The sequence below is a fragment of the Delphinus delphis genome, chromosome 14 (genome assembly GCF_949987515.2).
Source record: "Delphinus delphis chromosome 14, mDelDel1.2, whole genome shotgun sequence".
NCBI lineage: Eukaryota > Metazoa > Chordata > Mammalia > Artiodactyla > Delphinidae > Delphinus > Delphinus delphis.
Genome location: NC_082696.1, coordinates 88,067,544 through 88,089,041, shown reverse-complemented (window position 1 = coordinate 88,089,041; position 21,498 = coordinate 88,067,544). Strand labels below are relative to the sequence as shown.

The 21,498-nt window shown below is 37.8% G+C and overlaps 1 pseudogene; it reads right to left on the bottom strand.

Annotated features, from left to right (window-relative positions):
• Positions 1 to 9,738: 9,738 nt before the first annotated feature.
• LOC132437398 (Krueppel-like factor 4 pseudogene) lies at positions 9,739 to 11,167 on the bottom strand (annotated as a pseudogene).
• Between the last annotated feature and the right edge of the window lie 10,331 nt (positions 11,168 to 21,498).

Here is a 21,498-nt window from a genome sequence, read left to right as displayed (position 1 = left end):
CATCTAACCTACTAATCAAATTATCTTTAGCCCCTCCTCATTATAATTGGACTCTTCCTGCACTAAACCTCAAGATTAACTGTTTTAACAGCTCCCCCCCACCCCGCCCAGCTTCTTCTCCCACGAGTCTAGTTGTATACTGACTGTGGTTATTTTCACAATTGTTTATCATAGTTGTGCTGGTTATTGCATACATGAAATTTAATTAAATATTATGTAAACTAATATGAAGAAAGATATTTAACACTTCTTCAAATCTAAGCTGAATGTTTTAGAAAGACTTGAAAATATAATACATGCCATAGTTTGGGTTTCTATAACAAAATACCATAGAATGGGTAGCTTGTAAACAATAGAAATTTATTTCTCACAGTTCTGGAGCCTGGAAAGTTCAAGATCAAGAACAGATTCAACATCTGGGGAGGGTAGCTTCCTGATTCATAGCCAGCTGTCTTCTCACTGTGTCCTAACTTTGCAGAAAGGGTGAGGGAGCTCTCTGGAGTCTCTTTCATAAGGGCACTAATCCAATTTATGAGAGATCAGTTCATAGCAGTATATGTCAAATACAAATTGTTGAATTCCGTTTGGGTAATATAAATGTAAAAAAAATTAAAACAATTTGTTAAATTTAGAATTCTCTTTCAGATTGTCTTACAATGGTTTTTAAAACCTAGCATCCAAGAAACAAAAAACAAAAAATCTTATAGTATTCTTATATGATGCACTATGATAATGGTTTTTTGCAAGAAAGACAATATGAGATTCAAACCAATGGATGTATACTCAAAAAAAGACATTGTTCTAAATTCAATATGTTGGTTAACAAATGTATAATTATACAACTCAATTTAAAATAATATGTTTAAAATATTTACTCTTTTTTATGATTCCTTATTTCTGCTGACTTTCTTGATTAACCAACCAATTTTCTTACCTGATTGTTTAGGATAAAATACGTCTTTTACCTTTATAAACTTTTCTTAAAAATGTTGATGAGGCCTTTTGGGGAGAACTGCCACATTTAATACATGCACTTACTTTTGCCTCTTTCAAAAAAAAAGTTAACAAAATACCATAAGCAAAAAGCGAGAAAAGAAAATGGAAATGGGGACAAAAGAAAAAAGATCTGGGTGGAATAAAGCAGTAAGAAAAATTGTACCAAACATTTAACAAAACTCAGAGAGCTATTCCCACATAATTAGTGAGGAAAACCAGGAAACAATGCAGTGTACCACATAGAACTTTCCAAAAATAAGAGAAATAAAACAAAGAAATGGAAAATAAGATAGAAGGGATTAAAAAAGAAAAAGATGACCAATCCAGGAGGTTCAACATATGAATAATAAAAGATTCTGAAAAAGATGAGAGAAAATAGAGGGAAATAAACCTTCAAAAATATTTATTTCCCAGAATTGAAGGGCATGAGTTTCCAGAATGAAACGGTATACCTAGCTAAGTAGATTACAATTGATACAAGACTCACCGTCATAAAATTTCAGAATGCTAGCACATACCATGGATGAGGAATCAGAATGAACTCAGACTTCTTAATAACATCACTGGAACTTAGAAAACAATGGAGAAAGAATTTCAGAATCATGTGGGAAATTGTCTAACCCATAATTCTATACTGAGTCAAAACTAACAATCAAGTGAAGAGCAAAATGAAGACATGTTTCACATACCACTCATATACTTTTCTCAAAAAACTGATGAAAGATGTGTTTCTCCGAAATAGAAAACCAATACAGAGGAAAACCATAAAACCAAGTAACAGGAGATCCAAATGGTGGAGAGTAAAGGGAATCCCCAGGAAATTGATAAGGTGAAATCTCAGAATGACAGCTGAATGACATATATGATAGTACTTTACTTTTATAAGCAGTAAAGTACTATCAGATATGTTCAGGACACAAGCCCAAGAAATAATTTACAAGAAGAATAAGTTAATAAAATACCTCTTGTACATGAATGTTGGGAAATAATTGAGGTTGAATTTCTAATATATATATGGGATATTAAGCAACTAGGAAAAAAAGACAATTATTAACTCTGAAACCACACACCTTGGATAGGACTTGAAGCCAGCTGCACTTCAGATTGGGACTTGAACCCACAGTCTCTGACGTAGAAGGGAACTCAAACCCACAGTCTTTTGATTGAAACTGTACACCTGGCCACAGGACTTACTGAAGCTCAGGTTCTTTTGTCTCGGCACAGAGAGAATTCAGCAAGAGGCAAAGTGACAGGCAAAAAATGAGTCTATTAGCGAGGGATGCTTGTGAGAGATACAAGCAGGTAGGCAAGGGAGCGCAGCCCTAAGAACAAAGAGTGTTACATTTTTAAAATCAAAGAAAATTGGGAGGAGATAAGACTCCCTTCTTCCTCATTTTTGGGTAGACATCGAGGCTTATGTCATTAGTTCCTCCTTTGACCCTATATCGTATAACAGGGACTGTCATGGTGCTATTTAAATCATAGGTATATTAACAAAATGGTGGTAACGTATACTAAAATACGGTGATTCATCCCAGGTTTTTGTATAATGTCCCCTTTCACCTAGTTTCTTTCCCCTTTCACCTGTATTCTTGTCTTGGTTACATGCAGAGATTCTACACTTCGAGGACCATTAACTCCCTGACTTCATGTAACAAGATTCAGACCCCATATCTATTGTCATGTGTTTTAATTATCAGGGTTTGTGGCTTGAGTGTGCCTGGTGCTTAAATGCACCTGGTCTTCCTTCAAGGTAAAATAAATTGTTGCTAGGCTACTGGATTATTTTCTTAAGTGGTCACTGGCTTACAACAGTCTTCCAAACTCCCTTAAAATTCCCTTTCTTCCTTTAATCTTCTAGTAGGATTTCTAAACTAACTGTTTAATTATACTACTCTATGCCTATCAACTCCATGGAAAAGAAAAAATTATATGAGCAAGGAAAAATTATCATATAATAATAGTACATGGCTCAATTGTGGATAGCTTTACAATTGTGAATTACATTCACAATGTAAAGACTAAATATTTGTTCTACTAAAATCACAATACTTTATTAAGATGATTAGGAAAATTGAAAGTGTGCATGTGCATTCAGGGAGGAGGGAGGAAAAAGAGTTAAATCCTCATTTATCCAATGTGAGAAGTCAGTAGTTAATGCCAAACAATTACAGAGGAATAAATAGTAATTTAAGTATAATTTTTAGACATATTGAGTACAAACAAAAGATATAGCTAAAGAAATTGAGAATGGATGTCTTTGGAGGAGAAAAAGAGGTAGAACAAAGAACTGTTTAACTCTTTAAACCATGGGCATTTATAACTTTAATGATTGTAGACAAGTTGTCAGAGTAGAACAACTTGAGCTCACCTCCTCTCATGAAAGCAAAATCGCAATGAACTGCTGAACAGCCATCAATAAAAAATGACTGGAACCTACCAAAAAAGATATTCTACATCCATAGAAAAAGAAGAAGCCACAATGAGACAGAAGGCAGGGACACTTTTGCAATATAATCAAATTCCATGCCTGCCAGGTGGGTGACCCACAAACTGGAAAATAATTATATTGCAAAGGTTCTCCCACAGAAGTGAGAGTTCTGAGACCAACATCAGGTTCCCAAGCCTGGGGTCTGGCATCAGGAGGAGGATTCCTCAGAGCATTTGACATTGAAGGCCAGCAGGGCTTCAGTTCAGGAGCTCCACAGGACAGGGGGAAACAGAGACTCAACTATTGGAGGGTTCACACAATTTTCACATGGACTGGGACCCAGGACAAAGCAGGGACACCATAGGACCCTGGCCCAGACCTAACTGCAGGTTTTGGAGTGTCTCCAGGGGAGGAGGGAGTCAGCTATGGCCCACTGTGGGAGGCAAGGACACTGGAGGTTGAAGCCCCTAGTGAATATTCCTAGGCATGATCACTTCTGTAGGTCATCATTTTGTCACCAAGACCTGGTCCCACTCAACAGCCTGCAAGGTCCAGGGCTGGGGCACCTCAGGCCAAACAAGCAACATGGTGGGAACAGAGCACCACCCATCAAGGCAGGCTGCATAAAGTCCTCCTGAGCCCACAGCCACCTCTAGACACACCCTTTGACACAGCCCTGCCCACCAGAGGGACAAGACCCAGCTCCACTCACCAGTGAGCACCAGTCCCTCCTACCAGGAAGCCTGCACAAGCCCCTGGACCAACTTCACCCATGAAGGGGAAGACACCAGAAGCAAGAAGAACTACAATTCAGCATCCTGCAGAATAGAGACCACGACACAGAACACTAGACAAAATGAGATGGCAGAGAAATATGTTCCAGGTGAAGGAACAAGATAAAACCCCAGAAGAACACCGATGTGAAGTGGAGGTAAGCAATCTGCCTGAAAAAGAATTCAGAATAATGATAGTAAAGATGATCCAAGATCTCAGAAAAAGAATGGAGGCACAGATGGAGAAGATATAAGAAATGTTTAACAAAGAGCTAGTAGATTTAAAGAACAAACAAACAGAGATGAACAATACAATAACTGAAATGAAAAAATATGCTAGAAGGAATCAATAGCAGAATAACTGAGGCAGAACAATGAATAAATGAACTAGAAGACAGATTGGTGGAAATCACTGCTGTGGAACAGAATAAAGAAAAAAGAAATGAGGACAGTCTAAGAGACTTCTAGGACAACATTAAACACACCAACATTCACATTATAGGGGTCCCACAAGGAAAAGAGAGAGAGAAAGGGCCTGAGAAAATATCTGAAGAGATAATAAATGAAAATTTCCCTAACATGGGAAAGGAAAGACTCACTCAAGTCCAGGAAGCATATAGAGTCCCATACAGGACAAACCCAAGGAGGAACACACCAAGACATATATTAATCAAATTGACAAAAAACAGAAAATATTAAAAGCAACAAGAGAAAAGCAACAAATAACATACAAGGGATTCCCCATAAGGCTATCAGCTGATTTCTCAGCAGAAACTCTGCAGGCCAAAGGGAGTGGCACAATATGTTTAAAGTGATGAAAGGGGAAAACCTACAACAAAGAGTACTCCACAGCAAGGCTCTCATTCAGATTTGACAGAGAAATCAAAATTTTACAGACAAGCAAAAGCTAAGCAAATTCAGCACCACCAAAGCAACTTTACAGCAAATGCTAAAGGAACTTCTCTAGGCAGAAAAGAAAAGCCCACAACTAGAAACAAGAAAATTATAAATGGTAAAGCTCACCAGTAAAGGCAAACATACAGTAAAGGTAAGAAATCATCCACACATAAATACGATATCAAAACAAGCAATTGTGAGAAGAGGAGAGTGCAAATGCAGGATGTTGGAAATGTACATGAAATTAAGAGACCAGCAACTTAAAACAATGTTGTATGTATATAGACTGCTCTATCAAAACTTCATGGTAACCTTAAACCAAAAATCTACAATAGATACACACACAAAAAAGAAAAAGCAACCCAAACGCAATACTAAAGACAGACATCAAATCACAAGACAACAGACTAAAAGAGAAAGGGGAAAAACCTACAAAAACAAATCCAAAACAATTAACAAAATGGTAATAAGAACATACATATTGATAATTACCTTAAATGTAAATGGATTAAATGCTCCAACCAAAAGACATAGACTGGCTGAATGGATACAAAAATAAGACCCATCTATACACTGTCTAGAAGAGAACAACTTCACCTCTAGGGACACATACAGACTGAAAGTGAGGGGATGGAAAAAGGTATTTTAGGAAAATGGAAATCAAAAGAAAGCTGGAGTAGCAGCACTCATATCAGAAAAAAATAAGCTTTAAAATAAAAACTGTTATAAGAGGCAAAGAAGGATACCACATAAAGATCAAGGGATCAATCCAAGAAGAAAATATGACAATTGTAAATATATATGCACGCAACATAAGAGCACCTCAAAATATAAGGCAAATGCTAACAGCCATAAAAGGGGAAACTGACAGTAACACAAAAATAGTGGGAGAGTTTACCACCCCACTTTCATCAATGGATAGACAATCCAGACAGAAAATCAATAAGGAAACACAGGCCTTAAATGACACATTAGGGCTTCCCTGATGACAGAGTGGTTGAGAGTCCACCTGCCGATGCAGGGGACACGGGTTCGTGCCCCAGTCCAGGGAGATCCCACATGCCATGGAGCAGCTGGGCCCGTGAGCCATGGCCGCTGAGCCTGCGCATCCGGAGCCTGTGCTCCACAATAGGAGAGGCCACAACAGTGAGAGGCCCGCGTATCGCAAAAAAAAAAAAAAAAAAGACACATTAGATCAGTTGGAATTAATTGATATTTATAGAGCATTCCATCTGAAAGCAGAAGAATATACATTCTTTTCAAGTGAATATGGAATGTTCTCCAGGATAGACCACATCCTAAGCCACAAAGCTAGCCTAAGTAAATTTAAGAAAATTGAAGTCATATCAACCATCTTTCCTGACCAAAAATGCTCTGAGATTAGAAATCTCATACAAGAAAAAAAACTGTAAAAAACACAAACATGTGTAGGCTAAACAACATGTTACTAAGCAACCAATAGATCACTGAAGCAATCAAAGAGGAAATAAAAAACACCTAGAAACAAATGAAAAAAACCACATGATGATCCAAAACCTTTAGGACAAAGCAAAAGCAGTTCTAAGAGGGAAGTTTATAGCAATACAATATTACCTCAGGAAATAAGAAAAATCTCAAATAAACAACCTAGCCACACACCTAAAGCAACTAGAGAAAGAAGAACAAACAAAACCCAGAGTTAGTAGAAGGAAATAAATCATAATGATGAGAACAGAAATAAATGATATAGAGACAAAGAAAACAATAGAAAAGATCAATGAAACTAAAACCTGGTTCTTTGAAAAGATACACAAAATTGATAAACCTTTAGCCAGCCTCATCAAGAAAAAAGGAATAGTGCTCAAATCAATAAAATTAGAAATGAAAAAGAAGTTACAAGACACCCCAGAAATATAAAGGGTCATAAGAGGCTACTACAAGCAACTATATGCCAATAAAATGGACAACCTAGAAGAAATGGACAAATTCTTACAAAGGTACAATCTTCCAAGACTGAATCAGGAAGAAATAGAAAATATGAACAAACCAATCACAAGTACTGAGATTGAATCTGTGATTTTAAAATGCCCAACAAACGAAAGTCCAGGAACAAATGGCTTCACAGGCAAATTCTATCAAACATTTAGAGAAGAGTTAACACCTATACTTCTGAAACTATTTCAAAAAATTGCAGAAAAAGGAACATTTTCAAACTCTTTCTATGAGTCCACCATCACCCTGATACCAAAACCAGACAAAAATGCCAGAAAAAAAAAAAGGAAATTTACAGGGCAATATCACTGATGAACGTAGATACAAAAATCCTCAACAAAATACTAGCAAAGCAATCCAACAATATAGTAAAAGGATCATACACCATGATCAAGTAGGATTTATCCCAGGGATGCAAGGATTTTTCAATATCCACAAATCAATCATTGTAATACATCACATTAACAAATTGAAGAATTAAAACCATATGACCATCTCAATAGATTCAGAAAAAGCTTTTGCCAAAATTCAACATGCATTTATGATAAAAACTCTCCATGAAGTGGGCATATGTAAGTTCCCTACCTCAATATAATAAAGGCAATATATGACAAACCCACAGTTAACATCATACTCAACCGTGAAAAGCTGAACTCTTTCCTCTAAGATCAGGAAAAAGAAAAGGATGTCCACACTTACCATTTTATTCAACATAGTTTGGGAAGTCCTAACCATGTCAATCAGAGAAGAGAAAGAAATAAAAAGATTCCAAATTGGAAAAGAAGTAAAACTGTCACTGTTTACAGATGACATGATACATAGAGAATCCTAAGGATGCTACCAGAAAACTACTAGAGCTCATCAATGAATTCAGTAAAGTTGCAGGATACAAAATTAACACAGAGAAATCTCTTGCATTTCTATACATTAACAACAAAAGATCAGAAAGAGAAATTAAGGAAAGAAATACCATTTACCATTGCATCGAAAAGAATAAAATACCTATGAATAAACCTACCTAAGGAGGCAAAAGACCTGTACTCTGAAAACTATAAGACACTGATGAAAAAAATCAAAGATGACACAAACAGATGGAAAGATATACCATGTTCTTGGATTGGAAGAATCAATATCATCAAAATGACTATACTACCCAAAGCAATCTACAGATTCAATGCAATCCCTATCAAATTACCAACAGAAGGCAGGAATAAAGATGCAGACCTCCTAGAGGACGGACTTGAGGTTATGGGGAGGGGCAAGGGTGAGCTGTGACAGGGCAAGAGAGAGTCATGGACATATACACACTAACAAACGTAGTAAGGTAGATATGTTTATGTATGACTGATTCACTTTGTTATAAAGCAGAAACTAACACACCATTGTAAAGCAATTATACCCCAATAAAGATGTTAAAAAAAAATTACCAACAGAATTTTTCACAGAACTAGAACAAAAAATTTTACAATTTGTATGGAAACAAAAAAGACCCTGAATAGACAAAGCAATCCTGAGAAAGAAAAATGGAGCTGGAAGAATCAGGCTCCCTGACTTCAGACTCTACTATAAAGCTACAGTAATCAAAACAGTATGGTACTGGCACAGGGACAGAAATATCGATTAATGGAAGGGGGTAGAAAGCCCAGAAATAAACCCACTCACCTATGGTCAATTAATCTACGACAAAGGAGAAAAGAATATACAATGGAGAAAAGACAGTTTCTTCAATAAGTGGTGCTGGAAAAACTGGACAGCTACATGTAAAAGAATGAAATTAGAACATTCTCTAACTCCATACATAAAAATAAACTCAAAATGGATTAAAGACCTAAATGTAAGACCAGATACTATAAAACTCTTAGAGGAAAATATAGGCAGAACATTTTGACATAAATTGCAGTGAGATCATTTTTTTAAAATTTATATTACATGTTTATTAAGACAAGGAACTATATATATAAAAAAATTCTGCTTAAGGCATATTTGGAGATAAACCATTGTACAAATTATTGCCCAACTGAAACCACAGTGCATAAAAGACTCTCTGCCTAAAAAGGTTAAAGTAAACCAGGTGCATTTACCTGACTTAGGTTATAAATGTAGACTCGAAGACAAAAATAGATTTTCTCATCAAAGTATGCAGCAGTTTGAAAATTTTGGCCTCATTTGGCACCTTTAGAACCAAGACTCACCAAGCACCATTGTTTAGGCTATTAAAACACATTTTCTGTACCTGATTTTCTTCTTCTTCTTCTAAGATCATAATAACGGCTTTTAGAAGAGAATACAAGGTGATCTTTATGCTTATATTGCATTGAAACAATTCAAGGTTTTCTGGTCTTCCCTCCCCCACACTCACTGATCTAATTTATACCCTGATATCCACCACTTCCAGTAGCCCCCTTGGTGTTTTCGAAGTCCAGGAATATATATTCAAGTTGGATTTAGAATTGGAATGATAGAAGATCCAGTCACAGACCCCATCTGTTCTTTGTCGTTTGGTTTCCTCAGGTCTCCTGATTATCCATTCACAAGTTCACTCATTGGGAACTTGACCATGATTGTAGTGCTTTCCAGCTGGGTTCCTTCCCTCACCAGAAAGACAGTGTGAAAGGTAAAAAATACTGAATTATCTTCTGGCAAGGTGGGTCATACCCACTGTTTTGGGATTTAAAAGTGCCTCTTCACGTGTAAGGCGAAGTGGTCCAAACTCACAAATGCTGGGTCGCACTTCTGGCACTGGAAGGGGTGGTGCCCGGTGTGTTGGCGGTAGTGCCTGGTCAGTTCATCTCAGAGGGCAGATTTCTACTCACGGCCGTCCCAGTCACTGTGGTAAGGTTTCTCACCTGGGTGGACTCACAGGTGTGTGCCTTGAGATGAGAACTCTTCCTGTAGGTTTTGCCGCAGCCTGCATAATCCCAGGTGTGAGTGGCCATCCTTTTCTGGGGCCACGACGTTCTTCCCTCTTTGGCTCAGGTTCCTCCCACATGCAGGAACTGGGTGGCATGGGCTCTTGGTAATGGAGCGGTGGGACCTGCGGCTGCATCTGGTAGGGCAGGAAGGGAGGGTAGTTGGGTGGGGATGGAAGCCTGGGGTAGCGGCAGGGCAGGATGACTGCTGCTCAGTAGTTCCTCGGCACCCAGGGTTGGGGTACTCCTGCTGGGGAGCTGCGACCCCAGGGGAAAGTCATGCGCCAGCAGCCAGTGGCCATTGCTGAGAGGGGGTCCAGTGACCAAGTGGGCCTCTAGGGTCAGAACGACAGGATGCATGAGGAGACAGCCTCACGCTTGATCTTGGGGCACAAGCGGGGCGGCCCACCACTGTAGGGTGCCGCCACCACCAAGTGGCTGCCATCCAGGCTGCCTTTGCTAACACCGATGATCAGGGGCACTCAGCAATGCCTTCAACACAAACTTGCCCATCAAGGTGCTCATCAAGCCACCTGGCGGCTGCGGCTGCTACCATGGAGTGTACACTGGGTCCAATTCGGGCCACAGGAGCTCAGCCACGCAGCAGCCAGAGGGGTTCACGTGGTTGATGTCTGCCAGGTTGAAGGGAGCTGTTGCAGGGGGTGCAGATTCCCGGCCATGGAGCAGGCCACCGCCCTTGCTGCCTGGCTCCAAGTCTGGGTCGCCCCCAGCCTGGTCTGGACAGCTGAAGCTGCAGGTGGAGGGTGCACAGGCAGGACCGCTGCTCGAAGGGGAGGACGAGGATGAGGCTGATGCCGACGACACGGTGGAAACCACTGGCTCATGATGGGACAGCGAGTTGGAGAGATTAAAGTCCAGGTCCAGGAGATCACTGAACTCCTCCGTCTCCCTCCAGGGTAGGAGAGCCGGGTTGCTCTGTCGCAAGCCGCGCTGACTCTGCCACTCTGCAGGTCGGTGGCCACGGTCGCCGCCGCCAGGTCGTAGGGGCAGACGGGAAGCCCCGGGGGGAAGTCACTTCACGTGGGAGAGCTCCCCCACCCACGGTTATTTAGGACACCTGCTGGACGCAGTGTCTTCCCCCTTCCCTGGGGGCCGGATGGGACAGTGGAGAAGGATGGGAGCAGTGCGTCGCTGACAGCCAAGTCAGACTCGCCAGGTGGCTGCCTCATTAATGTGGGTGCCCAGAAGGTCCTCAGGAGTCTGAAGCAGTGGGGGTGCCTGAACACCAAAGTCAACAAAGAGGAAAAAAGACTTAGAAACGAGGCCAAAACCAAAAACCCCAAATTGCCCGAGATACTTCTTTGGATTAAATATAAAGGGGAAATTACTTTTAAAAAAAAAGTTCCTTTGTATACAAAAGTTCTTAGAAAAGTTGTAAACCCATAAAAATAATCAGCAAGATGAGGAAGTAGGTTTGATGGCTGGGCTGTGCTCTCTTCCACTCAGCAGCGTCCACACCACACCCTGTCTCCCATGTGGAGGAGGGATATATTAGGAGTTGGGGATTGACATCTACACACTACTATCTATAAAATGGATAATCAACAAAGACCTACTGTAGAGCACAGGGAATGCTGCTCAATATTCTGTGATAATCTACATGGGGAAAGAATCTGAAAAAGAATGAATATAGGTATATGTATAACTGAATCACTTTGCTGTGCACCTGAAACTAGCACAACATTGTAAATCAACTATACTCCAACATAAAATTAAAAATATGAAAATGGGGGCATAGAGAAATGAATAAATTCTTGACATTCTTTCTTCAAAAAGCAGTTCTTTCAATTGTATTTATTTGATCTTTCTTTATTTGATGATATCTTATTTAATTTATGTACAGTTAGTCACTCTATCCTCTGGCTTTCATATAACTATATAGTGCTCATCAAGTTTTACTGTATTTTATCTGTTTTTATATCTCCCACCTAAGCTGTGAATTCCTAGAGTTTCACATAGCAGAGGGTTCACATCCTAGAATTTGGATTCTCTTTTGTAACTTGAGCAGCTGGAACACTGTCTATTTCATTACAAGAGATCAGTATACATTTGTTGAATGAATGAATGATATATGAGAAAAATGGAACTTATTATCTAGGAAAAAATGTTACATTTCTATTATGAGAATTAAGTATGTATTGCCAAAGAACAAATACTCTCTTATGCTGTACCAAATCAAATTTTTATGATGACCTAGTTTCTGGTGATATCCTCTATACTCCTGTCAATCACCATAGCCACAGTGCCTTCTTTCTATTAGATAAAGGACTGAAAACATCTACTGTCAGACATCTTCACCCATAAGTAATTATTTATATTCATAATTTTTTTCAGATAAAGTTAGAGCCCTTCACACAATTTACACACCAAACACTTTAGTGTTCTCTAACCACATTCCTGATTTAGAATGTAATCTGTATTATCTACTCCTGTTTCGGGTTTGTTAAGAATCATTCTAGGGGAGTCATTTAAGAGTCAAAAAATTAACTTGATATTTGTACCACATTGCCTCCTAGATAGTAGACAGAATTAAAGATAAGTTGTACCTTCTAATTGAGTCTAGATGACTTATGAATAATTTTGTCTGCAAAACAGATATAATTGTAATCTATATACAAATATATTTTAAAAAACCATAATGACATTAGATTCTCAAATAATAGGGCCCAAGATCATTTGAAGACTTTAGTTTCCATTGTATACTGGCTATTATAAAGGATGATAGATAATAATCTAAATGGTATATATCGCCTGTCCATTGGTGTGTTTTATGTTACAACACAATAAATAAATTTCTGATGGTATCATAAATTTTAAAGTAATATGTCTTTAATTAAGCAAACATGTTTTAGAAAAAGAAATAAAAATTTTTAAAAACTTCCCAAAAAACTTCTTTCCTCTGCTCATTAACCGAGCTTCTTCAATGAGAGCCCATGTGCCTACACAGCACAGTGTGTATCAGTCTCTTTACTTTGGAACTGTGACCTACATGAAGCTGGAGTATCCACACTGCTTCCTCCACTCCAGTTGTAAAAGTTTGTAATTACAACAAAAGCTTTAAGGATTTAACAAATATTTAGCACTGCTACATTATTGTAATGAATAAAATAAGATAGACTTAAATAGTTCTTAGAGTGAACTTCTAAGTGCTTTACAGATAGTAACTCATTTAATTACCAAAACCAATGAGGTAACACCATTACTACCACCGTTTTACAGAGGGGACAACTGAGGCACCGAAATCTTAAGTGTCTTGTGGAAGCCTCACACAGCTAGTAAGTGGCACAACCAGGATATGAACTCCAATAGCCTGTGCCCAGAGTCCATACCCTCAACCACAAAGGCAAGATGGGAAGGAATCCAGACTTTTAAAAAATTCAGCACCTAAGAAACTATAAATAGATGCATAAATATAAGGTGAGGAAGCTTCAGTAACCCTTTTCTCTTTTCATTAGTGAGACTGTCAGGAGCCATTCAGATTAAAGAAGCTCTATTCGTATCATTTCTTTGCCTCTAAAATTGTCCCATCTGAGTGGGAAATTTATTTGACCACTTACAGCAAAAATCAAATTGTCAATCGATTTTATGAGGGCACAGGTGTTTTAGAGTTTTTAGGAGTGATGTTTGATATCATATATTTAGCATTTCTAAATAGTAAAATCTTCAGTTGGAAGTCTACATAGGAGGAAATATAATTCTTTCATTTGTAGAAAGTGAGTGATAGCTGACAGTTTAAGGAAAGGAAAAATTTCAGAATGGCATTTATAGAGAATCTGAAACCAAAATGTATTTCACATACTTTTGTCTCTTCTTTTTCAGAAATTGCCAATTTGATTTTTTTCTCAATTTTTCAGAGAGAAAGAAAATACCTTGAAAGGAAAAGAATGCTTAAAAGGAAATATTTAAAAGATACTTAGCAAGCACGTGTGAATCTGAAGAATAAATCTGTTTTTTTGTTGTTATTGCTCCTGTAAATTTTATAAAAATTTGATTATATAAGCAACATAATACTCCATAATGGAAAAAATCAAATTCATTTAACTACCTTTCTATGCATGGTAATCTGGTCTCTTTTTTTTTTCTTAAGATGGATTGCATTCTTTTTTTATTGAGGTATAGTTGATGTAAAAAAATATATGTTACAGGTGTACAACATAGTGATTCACAATATTTAAAGGTTATACTCCATTTATAGTATTATAAAGTATGGGCTATGTTCCCTGTGTTGTACAATATATCCTTGTAGCTTATTTATTTTATATATAATAGTTTGTATCTCTTATCCACTACCTCTATCTTGCCCCACCCCCTTTCCCTCTCCCCACTGGTAACCACTAGTTTGTTGTCTATATCTGTGAGTCTGTTTCTGTTTTGTTATATTCACTAGTTTACTTAACTTTTTAGTTTCCACATTTAAGTGATATCATACAGTATTTGTTTGTCTTTGACAGACTTATTTCACTAAACCTAATACCCTCCAAGCCCATTTATGTTGTCTCAAATGGCAAACTTCCATTCTTTTTTGGCTGAGTAATATTCCATTGTATATATATACCACATCTTCCTTATCCATTCATCTGTTGATGGACACTTAGGTTGCTTCTTATCCGGGAAATTATAAAGAATGCTGCTGTGAACATTGAAGTGTATGTATCTTTTCAAATTAGTGTTTCCATTTTTTTTCAAATACATGCCCAGGATTGGAATTGCTGGGTCATACAGTAGTTCTAGTTTTAGTTTTTTAAGAAACCACCATACCATTTTCTACAGTGGCTACACCAATTTATATCCCCAGAAACAGTGTATGACTGTTCCCATTTCTCCACATCCTCACCAACATTTTTATTTGTGGTCTTTTTGACAATAGTCATGCTAACAGGTGTGAGGTAAAATCTCATTCTCGTTTTAATTTACATTTCTCTGATGATTACTGATGTTTAGCATCTTTTCATGTGCCTGTTGGCCAACTGTATGTCTTCTGTGGAAAAATGTATATTCAGGTCCTCTGCCCATTTTTTAATTGGGTTGTTTGTGTTTTTGATGTTGAGTTGTATGATCTATTTATATATTTTGGGTATTAACCACTTTTGCAAATATTTTCTCCCATTCAGTAGCTTGTCTTTTCATTTTGTCCATGGTTTTCTGTGCTGTACAAAAGCTTTTGTGTCTAATTAGGTCACATCTATTTATTTTTGTTTTTATCTCCGTTTCTTTAGGAGTCAGATCTAAAAAATATATTGCTACCATTTATGTGAAAAAGTGTTCTGTGTTTTCTTCTAGGAGTTTTATGGTTTCTGGTCTTATATTTAGGTCTTTAATCCATTTTGAATTTATCTTTGTATATGGTAAGAGAAATGTTCTGATGTCATTGTTTTACATGTGGCTGTCCAGTTTTCCCAGCACCACTTATTGAAGAGACTGTCTTTTCTGTATTGTATATTCTTGCCTTCTTTGTCATATATTAATTGATCATTCTGTTCCATTGGTCTACGTGTCTATTTTTTGTGCCAGTACCATAATGTTTTGATTATTGTAGCTTTGTGGTATTGTTTGAAATCAGGGAGCAGGATACCTCCAGCTTTGATCTTTTTTCTCAAGATTGTTTTGGCTATTCAGGGTCTTTAGTGTTTCCATACAAATTTTAAAACTATTTGTTTTAGTCCTGTGACAAATGCCATTGTTATTTTGATAGGAATTGGATTGAATCTGTAGATTGTCTTGGGTACCATGGTTACTTTAACAACATAAAATCTTCCAATTTATGAACACGGTATATCTTTCCATCTGTTTGTGTCATCTTCTGTTTCATTCATCAGTGTTTTACAGTTTTCTGAGTACAGATTTTTACCTCCTTAGGTAGGTTTATACATAAGTATTTTATTCTTTTTGATGCAGTGGTAAATGGGATTGTCTCCTTAATTTCTCTTTCTGATAGTTTATTGTTAGTGCATAGAAATGCAACAGATTTCTGTATGTTAATTTTATAACCTGAAACTTTACCAAATTCATTGCTGAACTCTAGTAGTTTTCTGGTAGTGTCTTTAGGATTTTCTATGTATAGTTCACATCATCTGCAAACAGTGATGGTTTTACTTCTTCTTTTCCAATTTGGATTCTTTTTATTCCTTTTTCTTGTCTGATTAATGTGGCTAGGAGTTCCAATACTGTGTTGAATAAATGTGGTGAGTATGGCTATCCTTGCCTTTTTCCTGATTGTAGAAAAAAATTTTTCTGCTTGATAAGTATAATGAGTATGATTGTTAGCTGTGGGCCTTTATTATGTTGAAGTATGTTTCCTCTATACTCACTTTCTGGAGAGTTTTTATCATAAATGAGTGTTGAATTTTGTCAAAAGCTTTTTCTGCATCTACTGAGATGATCATAGGGTTTTTATTCTTCAATTTGTTAATGTGGTGATTGACTGACTTGCAGATATTGAAAAATACTTACATCCTTGGGATAAATCCCACTAGATCATGGTGTATGATCCTTTTAATGTATTGTTGATTTAAGTTTGCTAATATAATGTTGAGGATTTTTGCATCTATGTTCATCAGTGATATTGGCCTATAATTTTTTTTGTGTGTCTGTGTGATATCTTAGTCTGGTTTTGATATCAGGGTGAGGCTGAACTCATAGAATAAGTCCAGAGACATTCCTTCTTCTGCAATTTTTTGGAACAGTTTGAGATGGATAGTTGTTAAATATTCTCTAAATGTTTAATAGAATTCACTGTAAAGCTATCTGGTCCTGAACATTTTTGGGGGGCAGTTTTTAAATTACTGATTCAATTTTTATTACTGGTAATTGGTCGGTTCATATTTTCTATTTCTTCCTGCTTCAGTCTTGGGAGATTATACATAATTTGTCCATTTCTTCTAGGTTGTCCATTTTATTGGCATATAGTTGTTTGCAGTAGTCTCTTATGATCTTTTGTATTTCTGTGGTGTCAGTCATAACTTCTCCTTTTTCACTTCTGATTTTATTGATTTGGGTCCTCTCTTTTTTTTTTTTTTTTCTTGATGAGTCTGGCTAAATGTTTATCAATTTTGTTTGTCTTTTCAAAGAACCAGCTCTTAGTTTCATTGATCTTTTCTACTGTTTTCTTAGTCTCTATTTCTGCTCTGATCTTTATGATTTCTTTCCTTTTATTAATTTTAGGATTTGCTTATTCTTCTTTCTCTAGTTCCTTTAGGTCTAAGTTTGGGTTGTTTATTTGAGTTTTTCATGTTTCCTGAGGTAAACTTGTGTTGCTATAAACTTCCCTCTTAGAACTGCTTTTGCTGCATCCCATAGATTTTGGATTGCTGTGTTTTTGTTTTCATTTGTATCCAGGTATTTTTTTATTTCCTCTTTGATTTCTTCAGTGATCCATTGATTCTTCAGTAGCATATTGTTTAGCCTCCAAGTGTTTGTTTCATAGTTGTTTTCTAGTCTCATAGCATTGTGTTTCGGAAAAGATGCTTGATATGGTTTCAATTTTCTTAAATTTACCAAGGCTTATTTGTGGCCTAGTATGTGATATATCCTGGAAAATGTTCCATGTGCACTTGAAAAGACTATGTATTCTGATGCTTCCAGATGGAATATTCTATACATATATCTAGTAAGTCTATCTGGCCTAAAGTGTCATTTAAAGCCTTATTGATTTTTCTGTCTGGATGATCTGTCCATTGATGTAAGTGGAGTGTTGAAGTCCCCTACCATTATTGTGTCACTGTTAATATCTCCCATTATGCTTGTTAATATTTGCTTTAGGACTTTAGTTACACCTACGTTGGATGTTATATCTTCTTGAATTGATCCCTTGATCATTATATAATATCCTTCTTTGTCTCTTATAACAGACTTTAAAGTTCATTTTGTCTAAGTATTGCTACCCTGGCTTTCTTTTGATTTCCATTTGCATAGAATACCTTTTCCCATCCCTTCCTTTCAGTCTGTGTGCTTTATTTTATTTTTTTAAGAATTTATTTATTTATTTTATTTTTGGCTACGTTGGGTCTTTGTTGCTGCACATAGGCTTTCTCTAGTTGCAGCAAGTGGGGGTTACTTTTCGTTGTGGTGCATGGGCTTCTCATTGTGGTGGTTTCTCTTGTTGTGGAGCATGGGCTCTAGGCATGCAGGCTCCAGTAGTTGTGGCTCAGGGGCTCAGTAGTTGTGGCTCATGGGCTCTAAAGTGCAGGCTCAGTAGTTGTGGTGCACAGGCTTAGTTGCTCTGTGGCATGTGGGATCTTCCCTGATCAGGGCTCAAACCTGTGTCCCTGCATTGACAGGTGGATTCTTAACCACTGCACCACCAGGGAATCCCCAGTCTGTGTGTTTTTAGATCTGAAGTGAGTCTCTTATAGGCAGCATATATACGGGCCTTGTTTTATATCTATTCAGCCACTCTATGTCTTTTGATTGGAGCATTTACTGCATTTACATTTATGGATATAGTTATTGATATTTAGGTTCTTATTGCCATCTTGTGTTAATTGTTTTGGGGTGTTTTCATAGGTATTTTTTATTCCTTTCATTTTCTTTTGTTCTCTTCTTTTGTGATTTGATGACCATCTTTGGTGTTATGTTCAGATTCCTTTTTCTTTTTTGTGTGTTCATCTATTATAGACTTTTGTTTTGTGGGTACCATGAGGTTTTTACATAGTAATCTATATGTATACATGCTTGTTTTAAGTTACTGATATTAGTTTCAAATGCATTTTAAACATCTTGCATTTGTACTCTCTTCCCCTCACAAATACTATTTTTGATATCTTATTTTACATCTAATTATTTTATATATCCCTTAACTGCTTGTTGTGGATACAGATGATTTTACTACTTTGTCTTTTAACCTTCCTAGTAGATTTGTGTGTGGATGATTTCCTACCTTTACTATATGTTTGCCTTTACCAATAAGCTTTTTCATTTTATAATTTTCATTTTTCTAGTTGTGACCTTTTCTTTTTTGCTTAAACAAGTTCCTTTAACATTTCTTGTAAAGCCAGTTTTGTGGTACTTTTTTGGTTTTGCTTGTCTGCTAAGCTTTTGATCTCTCCATCAAATCTGAAGTAGAACCATGCTGGGTAGAGTAATCTTGGTTGTAGGTTTTTCCCTTTTATTACTTTAAATATATCATGCCACTGCCTTCTTCCCCACCAAATTTCTGCTGAAGATTCAGCTGATAGACTTACAACAGTTCTCTTGTATATAATCTATTGTTTTTCCCTTGTTGCTTTTACTATTCTCTCTTTATCTTTAAATTTTTGCCATTTTAATTACAATGTGTCTTGATGTGTTCATCTTTGGGTTAGTCCTGTATGGGACTCTCTGGACTTCCTGGACTTCTTGGATGTCTGTTTCCTTTCCCAGGTTAGGAAAGTTTTCAGCTATTATATCTTCAAATATGCTCTTAACACCTTTCTCTCTCTCTTCTTTCAGGATCCATTGTATTATGAATATTAGTGCACTTGATAGTGTCCCAGATGTCTCTTAAACTGTCCTCAATTTTTTTCTTTTTTTTTTCTTTTTTCTGTTCAGCAGTAGTGATTTCCACTACTCTGTCTTCTAGCTCTCTGATCCATTCTTATGTATTATTTAATCTACTGTTGATTCCTTCTAATGTATTTTTCATTTTGATTACTGTATTCATCTATGGTTCTTCTTTATAATTGTAACTCTGTTAAAAATGTGTAACTTCTAGTTCTGTGTACCCATTCTTCTCCAGAGTTCTTTGATCATCTTTACAATCACTACCCTGAATTTCTTCTTGAGTAAATTGCTTATCTACACTTCACTTAGTTCTTCTTCTGGGGTTTTATCTTGTTCCTTTGTCTGGAACACTTTCTTCTATTGCTTCATTTTGCCTAAGTTGCTGTTTTTATTTTTATGTATCTAGTAGATTGGTTATGTTTCCCAATCTTGGAGAAGTGACATTTTGTAGGAGATGCCCCATGCATCCCAGCAGTGTACCCCACTCTTATCCCCCAAGCTATTTATTCTAGGGGTTCCTGTTATGAGGGCTGCATGGGTCCTTCTGTTGTGGGGGACAGATTATGTGTGTGGTCTCATGGACTTTGTTGCTCCCAGTCTGGTTTGTTTCCAGGTCATGCCTTGTGTAGAGGCTGCTGCTGGTGGTACTGCATCATGAATGGCTGACTGCAGAACTCCAGTGGTCTCCAGGGTTTGTGTTAGTTCACTAGTGGGTTGAGTTGGGGTCAAGAAGACTCCAGTACTATTGCCTACCCACTGGTAGGTGAAGCCAAGTGCTGCACTACTGACAGGCAGAGCTGGGTCCTGGAGCCTGCTTGTAGGACCCAGGTTTCTCAGAGTTGGTGTCAGATCAGTTGGGGGAAGGGGTGGTTTCTGACACAGTTGGGTATGGGCCCAGGGTGTCCCAAAACTTGTGTTGGCCTTCTAGTGGGCAGTACCAGGGCCCAGGTGATCCCAGGGAAGGGTCTGTCCTGCTGATGGGTAGGCTGGATCTGCAGGCTGTGGGACTGTGGTTTTCTTGAGTCTGGTGTCAGCCCTCTGGTGGGTGAGGCTTGTCCAGAGGCTAGAGGAGGCTCCCTAGAAGGCAGGGCCAGGGACCAAGGAATTCTGGAACTCGTGTCTGCCCAATGTTGTGTACAGCTGCATCCTGGGTCCTCTGGTGGGCAGGGTCATGTCCAGAGGAGGCTGTGGGCTCAGGGGGTCTTAAGGTAGCCTGTCTGTTGATGGATGATGTGTCCCCACCAATTTAGTTGTTTGGCCTGAAGAGTCTTAGCACTGGTGCCTACAGGCTGTTGGATGGGGCCAGGTCTTGGCCTAATGAGCTAGAGGGAGGATGCTGCAATGGCACTTGCCAACTCTAGTGTCCACGTGGTAAAAGGAGCTCCCAAAAATGGCTGTTACCAGTGTCTATGTCCCCAGAGTGAGCTGCTGTTGCTTTCTGCCTAAGTTCAGCAAATAGGTTTGACACAGGCTCTTCTCAAATTACTGCTTCTGCCCTCAGTCCTGGAGTGTGTGATATTTTGTGTGCACCCTTTAAGAGTAAAATCTCTATTTTCCCCAGCCCTCTGGGAATCCTAAATGTAAGCTCCACTCTCCTTCAGAATCAAATACTCTGAGAGCTCCTCTTCCCATTGCAGAAGCCCCGGGCTGGGGAGCCCAACATGGGGCTCAGACCTCTCACTCCTTTAGAAAAACCTCTGTAATGTAATTATTCCCCAATTTGTAGGTTGCCCGCCCAGGAGTATGGGATTGACTATATTGTGAGTCTACTCCTCCTACCCATCTCATTGTGGTTCCTTTTTTATATCTTTAGTTGTAGAAGATCTTTATTTGTAGGTCTCAGTCTTTTTCATTGATGGTTGTTCTGCAGATAGTTGTGATTTTGGTGTGCATGTGAAAGAAGGTGAGCTCAGGGTCTTTCTACTCTGCCATATTGGCCAATTTCTGTCTTGAATATTTTTAAACATTTTTAAATTATTCACTCAATAAGCAAAAGTTGAAAAAAGTTGATTACCTATATGTA